Source organism: Triticum dicoccoides, chromosome 4A (assembly GCF_002162155.2).
Source record: "Triticum dicoccoides isolate Atlit2015 ecotype Zavitan chromosome 4A, WEW_v2.0, whole genome shotgun sequence".
In the NCBI taxonomy this organism is placed as follows: domain Eukaryota; kingdom Viridiplantae; phylum Streptophyta; class Magnoliopsida; order Poales; family Poaceae; genus Triticum; species Triticum dicoccoides.
In genome coordinates, this window is record NC_041386.1 from 581749498 (window position 1) to 581757417 (window position 7920).

Genomic DNA, 7920 nt, shown 5'->3' on the forward strand with positions numbered 1-7920 from the left:
GTGATGTCACCAGTTTCTCTGTGACAGCATTGGACCAATCATATGATGATATGTTACTTGATGGTCCTTCTAGAGCGGCTAAATAGTCGGGGCTAACGCAATCATATGTCGTTGGGCATAGAAATACCGTTGTTGCAAACATCACGAAAACCCGTTGAAACACTTCTCCTGTCAGCTCTGTGGTTATGAGATCAGTTAACTCTCTGATGTTTGGAGCATGCCCAGCACACCGAGTTTCAGACTTAACCTGACATCTGAAAGCTTCTAAGCATTTTCTAGGGATAATGTGCCCGCCCAGTGGAATTCCTAAGATCCGGTGCACGGTGTGCGAGTTGATAAGGAATCTGTATCCACTAGGAAGTATGAAACACCTGGAAGGGCAATCAAAATAGCGGACAAGCCAGTGAACGAAACACCTTGGAAGCTCGCGACAGCACAGATCTAGAAGGTACCCAAAACCAATATCTCTGACTAGCTGTTTTTGTGGTTTTGTTAGCTTTTCACAGACAGAAATGAATTTCTGGAAGCTAAGTTTTGTGCTGAACTCTTCTTCGTATTCACCCATTGCAGCAGCTCTGTGGACAAAGATAAGAAATGACCTTTAGCAAATGTATTGTTGAACCACATGCTTTTCTGGCAGAAGCTTACATATAAACACCGAGTCAGCAAAACAGAGATAAATATTTAAGCCATGATTAGAAATGCAGCTATAATGAGAGGCATTGATTTCCAAAGAAATTTCATCGACACACGTGAGATGCATGATAAAAACACCTACTTCGAGGCAGCAAACTGCTTCTTTGTCCTGTACTTCTCAACAAGCTTTTTGTGCGCTGCATGTTTTAACTCGATCCTTAGTCTCTCTGTCTCTAGTTGGTCATGAACCATGAAATCTTGGGTGACAATCTCCGTGCCATCGACAGACTAAGACTGAGTCTCCGACAGATGTGGGGTGGAATCCATCTCATCAAACTCTACATAAGAGGTCATGAGACGTCATCGTTACCAGGTCAGCTATGTAAGACAGTTGTTAGCAGTCCATGTGAGACCATCATCACCAGGTTGGTTAGCTAAGACGGGTTCTAACTCTGAGTTAGTAACTGCTTTGCAAAAATGGACGTAAATCCTTTGGATCTCTGCTATAGATTTAGGATCTATAAAAATAATTTGACCTGTCTCTAGTTGGTTAGCTAAGACGAGTGCTTAAGTTTTGCATGGCTGGAGATATAACTCAAGTTAGCAAAACCACGACGCAAGCATGCAGTTGGCATGGTTAAAGTGAGGTTAGCTGAGTCCTAATTTTAAATCCGTAACCCCTCTGCTATTAAGACGGCGCAACAGTTTGAGCATGGACCAGCTGGAGATAATTGGATGCGGAACCGATATTCAAATCGCGCCCCACCTGCTGTGTTGCGCACATGCGGTGTGTATGCAGCCCGCGGAATTGCTAGCACCAGTATTTTTTTGTTCAAACATTGAATCGGTGGCATAATCATGGTGAGGATGCAATGGATTACCTGAACAAGAGATCCACGGCGAGTGAGATGAAGGAGACCGGTAATTTTTCAGTGACGAGCGAACTCTGCGGAGGGATCAGGATTGGCTTTCCTTTGGAGAGGTCGCATGTCGCCACCGATGCTAGATGGAGAGAGATCTAGAACTCATTTGTGGACGACCCCACAAGTTAGTCAATACTTGGAGGAACTATTTGAGAGCCCACATGTCAGTATGAGTTTGAAGTCCACCTACCACATTTTCTCACCTCGGATGGAGGTACTCCTCGTAGGACTCATATAAGGCCGACCCCACAAGTTAGTGAGAGACTTAAAAGAATTAGTAACTGAGAGCCCACTTGTCAGTGTCATAGACGGTCAAGTGAAGTCGACCTACCACATCTCGTCATGCCCAAGAAACATGCCCATCTCTCATGCGTTGCAAAACTCACCCCACCTATCAGGTTATTCTTCTCCTGCACGCAAAATAACGAAGTAGCCTCTCTATTTCTTTCTCTCTCTCTCCCTCTCCCTCTCTCTTTCTCTTTTCTCTCTCTCCGAGATTCAAAATCATTGAAGGGTATCGCTGACAAACTGCAGGGAAGCAGATCCCCCCACAATTTAGAAAGGTGTGACTTCTGAACAATCAGCACATAAGATTCGGCAATCAAAGGTTAGTAAATTTTTTATCAACGCACCTTTTGCATGGCGATTCCTGATACACGAGATTCAATTCGTTGATGAATTTGTTGTGGTCGGGATTCATAGAATAAAACTGTTTAGTTTTACACTGTAGCTTTGTTTGGAATTTGTTTTTTGTTTTGTATCCTCTCGTCCTTGTAATACGAGGTTGTTACTTTTGTTAGGTTTCATGGTTATCTTTGTGCTAAGTGTTGCACAAGCAAATTAGCATGAGAGGATCTCACTTTGGTTGAGGTTGTAGTTTAATGAAAAATTAATATATGTATATATTTATATATGTTAATTATATAGAACTAAAAATATATCTCTGTTGATATCGACTTCGAAAAGTTTCAACACTGATACTGCAGGTTTATAACCTTTATATTTATTACGTCTCTTTTTCGGGGCAGATGTTCAGGAGTGCGTCATCTGGTCAGGACAACAGGGACGATTGGTCTTTGAACGACATCGGCAAGGATTATGGGAGGCAGGTAATAGTAAGGCAGTTGAACATTAGTGTTTGGTCTTTTATTTCTGGGACGTTTGCTTTCAAGGTGTCACCACTGAGAACACCAAATAGTAGATTATTAACAACAACAAAAATGATTTATATATCCTGGATGAATGCTATAATATCTGTTTATCATGTGCATCTACTCTGTAGTTGAGTATCAAGAGGTGGAATATTTTTTTTACTATAAAACGAGAAGAAGATCAAGGATGCAGATGTTGTCAAACACGCACATGCTATGCGGGCTGGAATAATTGGAGTCAAGAGTGAGATACAAGTTCTTGGCAAACGCCCCAACCAGGAGCATGGTGTGCAACAGACACCTGCCAAGAGGAGCATTCTAAGCAGCAGAGACTGCACTAAGCAGATTGTCCAGGTAATGACGAAAATTTCAAACGCTGGTTTTAATGTATGTGGAAGTTTTAGTCGCACGTGCCTCTAATTAGTTTTTGGTTTGAAGACACAGATGCCCACAAAGGCGCAGAGAGGGCGTTGAGACGACCCAGCATTTGTAGGCGGTCATAATGAAGAGGTGCAGGGTAATATAATTTCCTTTGATGCAAGCAGAAGGATCATTGGCAACAAAAGCATTGGTGTTCAAGGATTCAGTACGGTTTGCACAAGCAAGAAGAGCCCAACGACAAAATCAAACATAGGAGCAATGAGCTCTACCATACAACATCATCAGAAAGCAATACAGGTGACAGCATATACGAACGTGCAACAACATTTAAAGCAAATGTATATTTTTTGTGAGCAATTTTTTCTTTGTTTTTGTCTGGTATATTTAAATTGCAGTATCTTCCACACGAAGGTGTACGAGGAAGGAAGCAAGTATCGCGGTAGTCCACGAATCGATGAAAACATATGGCAAGGTCCTTTGAAAGGATCACCTGTGGCGTTCAACATGAGGGGTCCTTCCAAAGGATCTTCGATGGCATTCAAAATCGTCAGCGAAATCACCAATGCACGGAGGTTGTCGCCAAGATTTGCTGGACAAGAGAGGCATGGGGAAACAAAGGTGACGTCGGAACTATGCTTTTTCAATTCAACACACAAACAGTTTTATGGTAGAACAGGGTAAAGTGGAAAACAGGAGGACGGCTATTCGTCTTGTACGGCTGTATGTGCAGTTGTTCTTTTTTATATAGGATGTTGTTATGCGTCTCCGGTTGTATGGTGTAAACAGAAGCACATCTGTGCCTCTTTGTGCAGATGTGTGTGTAGCATGGTCACATTCATGATGTGAAGAGTGCCTCTGGTGTACCGCTTATACTCGGTGAAGAGGCACGGGTCTAGTTTTGGTATACCAGATGAGCCCTGATGAGTCATATAAATCTTTGTTTAGAAAAAAATGCATATGCTGCTCTGGACATCTAATTCTGTTTCTTGCCATGTGTTTAGGATTTGGCGGAGGGGATAACAGATGAGGGAAAGAAATATCATAGTTCTCCATCCATTTTGAAGGAAATGCAATGTTCACAGCAGCAAGTAGCGTACAGCACCAGCACGGATTGCATGGTAGAAGCAGCACAGTCCCTTGGTTGCACGAGTGCCGGAGAAACAGGGAGCAGCATTGGATAATGCAACATTGGAGAGGCAGACTCATTTATGGATTTGGCCGTGCCATGCAGAAACGATGCTGCTGCGTGTGACAAACAACAAAGCAGCAGCAGCTCCGCTGTAAGTGGACCTGTGGCTGGTGATGAGACTGATGTCGTCTGAAGTGAATGCGATCAGACGAACAAAGACACGGTAGACAGAATCATCATGGCGCCGCCGAACATTGTAGAGAAAGAAATGGATGGAATGTTTAAAGAAGGCATATACCCAACGATTCAGGAGGTCACCGAAGCGGTCGAACCAGAAGGTGGTATTGTATTCGGATCATTGGATGAGTGCTTTTTCTTTTTCTGCAAATATGCTAGAAAGGTTGGCTTTGCAGCCAAGCGATCAATGAGCAGAAGATCGACATATGATCAGCAACTTGACAAGCAGGTTTTTCAGTGCACCAAGGAAGGGCAGAATAAAACAACTGAGAGACATGTTAAGGAGAGAAGGAGCAACTGCTTGATCCGGACAAGCTGCCCAGTCCAAGTAACAACCAAGAGGGATACAGATAGGAGGAAATGGTATCTGAAGAACGAGCGTCCAGAGCACAACCACGAGCTTCACCCATCTGATTGGATGCTGAAGTTCATGAGATGCTATAAGAAGATGACACCTCAGGAGAAATTCTTTATACAAGTGCTGCAGAAGGCGGGGTTAGAACCAAGGAAGGTTATGCAGATTTTTGCTGCCATAGGGAAATCGAGGCGAGTAATTATGTTCGACACGATTGACATAAGCAACATTGCATGCCGGGACAGGGCTAGAGAGCGCGGCACTGATTTCGTAGACACCATGAAACTGTTTGCTGATATGCAGAGGCGGAGGCTGGGATTCCACTATGTGGAAGAGACAGAGAATAATGTAGTGCACAGCCTGTTCTGGACAGACTCCTTGTGTAAGATGAATTATGATCTATATGGAGATTTCGTGTCTTTTGACACCACATTCTCTACGAATATATATGGCTTGCCATTTGCACCAATTATAGGTGTCGACAACCATGGGTCGACCGTCCTATTTGGAGTAGGCCTTTTGAAGGATGAGAAAATAGGTTCATTCAAGTGGCTCCTAAGCACGTTTGTCGATGCAATGGGAGGTAAAGAGCCGAAATACATAATAACAGACCAAGACCAGGCGGTGAAGACTGCAATAAAGGAAGCTCTTCCGAGGACGAGGCACAGGTTCTGCTGGTGGCATATTAGGAAGAACCTGAAGGAAAATAATGCAAGAGTGTTTGCGCAGCATCCAGGGATGTCTCATGATATATTTTGAATCGTCAAAAACTCACTAGATCAAGACGAGTTTGAGCCTGCCTGGAAAGCAGCAATTTCTCTGCACAAGGCGGAAGGCAACAAACATCTGAACACGCTATGGGAACTCCGAAATTTTTGGGTGCTGGCCTACTTCAAGGACTGTTTCTATCCTTTCTCGTCAACAACCACTCGCAGTGAGAGCACGAATTCGATGTGGAAGAATTACGTCGACCACAAGGACACTATAAAAAAGGTTTGTTAATGCATATCACACGATTCAACAAAATTGCCTCGCCACGCTTGACAAGAAAAGATACCGAATAGAAGAGAAGGCGCCATCACTAGAGATGGGTTTTCTGATTGAAAGACAAGCAAGTCAAGTATACATGAATGAAATTTTTAGGAAATTCCAGCTGGAGCTACGGAACCGAACTTACTTCAAGTGCTCTGATCTGGCAAAGGGGAGGCAGTATTTTTTTAAAAAAGATTATTGATCCTGGAGATAAAGTGTGGAGACCATATCCCGGTGAGGAATTTGATAGGTTTGAGTTCAGGGTAGATGTGGATGAGCAAAAAGAAATATACAGTTGCAGCTGCAAGAAAATGAGTAGGGATGGCATTCAGTGCTGCCATGTGCTTAAGGTGATGGACCAAACAGGCATGATCGATCAACTTCCAAAATCCTTTGTCATCCCCAGATGGACCAGGAATCTATCAGAGAGTCTGAAAGTTCTGTTTACAAGTCAAGGTGATAGCATGACCATACAAGACGATGAAACTATGAGATTCGGCCTCGCTTACGCTGAGTTGTCGGATATCTGTTCAAATGCATGCAGAAAAGAGAAGGCATACCGTGTGCTGTGTGAGTGTACGGTAGATATGAAAATAAAAGTCATGGCGGCACTTGCCGAGGAACCAGACACAGGCATTCTTGTTCTTGTCGAAACTCTCAAGAACCCTCCCATGAGTGGCTCAAAGGGTATGAAAAAGGAGATCGAATCAAAGATGGTTTTGAGAAGAATGGAGAAGGCTACAAAGCCGCAACCAAGCGCGGCCGTTGTGGAGAAAAGGGTCACAGGAAATCAAACTGCCCGGATAACCCAGAAGTGCAGGAGAGGATGAGGATTGAAGAGGAAAAGAGGAAATCGCAGTAGGAGAAGAGGGCGAGGTCAATGAAATGGCCGACAACACCGACAACACCATCGAGGACATCAAACGGCTTAGAACAATGCACTCCAAGCCCAGGAGGAAGACGTCAGACGCCAGCAATTCCAACGACCCCACTGACAGCAGGGAGCATTTACCAAAGTCTTGCATCTACGCCAGAATCAAACATCACACAAGCCAGACAAACAGAATGCATGCAGGGAAGCCCGGGACAAGGCACGGAATCTGCGCAGTCCATTTTCAGAAAGGAAAGGTCTGAGTGGAGACTTTTTTGTACCGGAGAACAGTACGAATAGAAAAATTAAAAGGTAATAATGCAGCTTAAACAGGACGTAAGCAACAAATAGTGATGACCGCAATCTTTCACTTTGTTTTTATGCATGAATATTAATTTTACAGGTCAATAGGTTGAATAGCAATGCAGAAGGGTGGGGTTGCACAAGGGTCGAGGAGGAAGAATGGATCGCTGAACATTCAAAAACAAGGTCGCACGTGGAGCGATGAAATAGCAAGCAATTGGTGGGGATTGTTTATTTTCTTGTGATGTGGTTATAAGAACGGCTTGTAAGTTAATTTGCTGCAGTTATAGAAACAAAACAAATTTAAATAAGAACGCCTTTTGCTTCTTTATGTATTTTTTACTCGGCGGGTGAAAATATCAGAGGCACATGCTTCCTTGTTATTTTCCGCAGCCGCGTCAGTTTCTGAACGTGGATGTTATAAGCATACAAGCATGCTTCTGTGCTGTGTGACAGAGAGATAAAAATAACCTAAGGGCACAGGCAGCCACGGCCATGCCACCAGTGAGTGTTCAATCGTGACTCTCACGGTTGCATGGTCACGCCCGCCGTTATGGAATGAAAACGTTTTTAAGCATAGAATCTGGGTCGTGCTTCTGGGGCTGCATAACCGTGGCTTTCGTGATAACTGTGCCTCGCATGTTCTAACACATGTTCTTCTGTTATGAATGCATGATTGTAAGTAATTCAAATAACCTTGCTTGCGATGCGTGTCCAACCGTGCCTCATGTGCCTTCACGCGGTGCTTCTGTGATGCAAAGATTTCAGACACAACGGGTCACGGTTGTGTTTGCATTTCTGTTTTACAAATGGATATAGTGCCTGGCAGTAGGTTCACAGAGTTTGCTATGAGAGAATCACGTCTTTACATGCTACTAAGGCACGTGGAATCACCGCCGTGC

At 43.8% G+C, this 7920-nt stretch overlaps 1 pseudogene; it reads left to right on the forward strand.

Annotated features, from left to right (window-relative positions):
- The first annotated feature begins 2587 nt into the window (after positions 1-2587).
- On the forward strand, positions 2588-7131 carry LOC119283693 (annotated as a pseudogene).
- Positions 7132-7920: the final 789 nt, after the last annotated feature.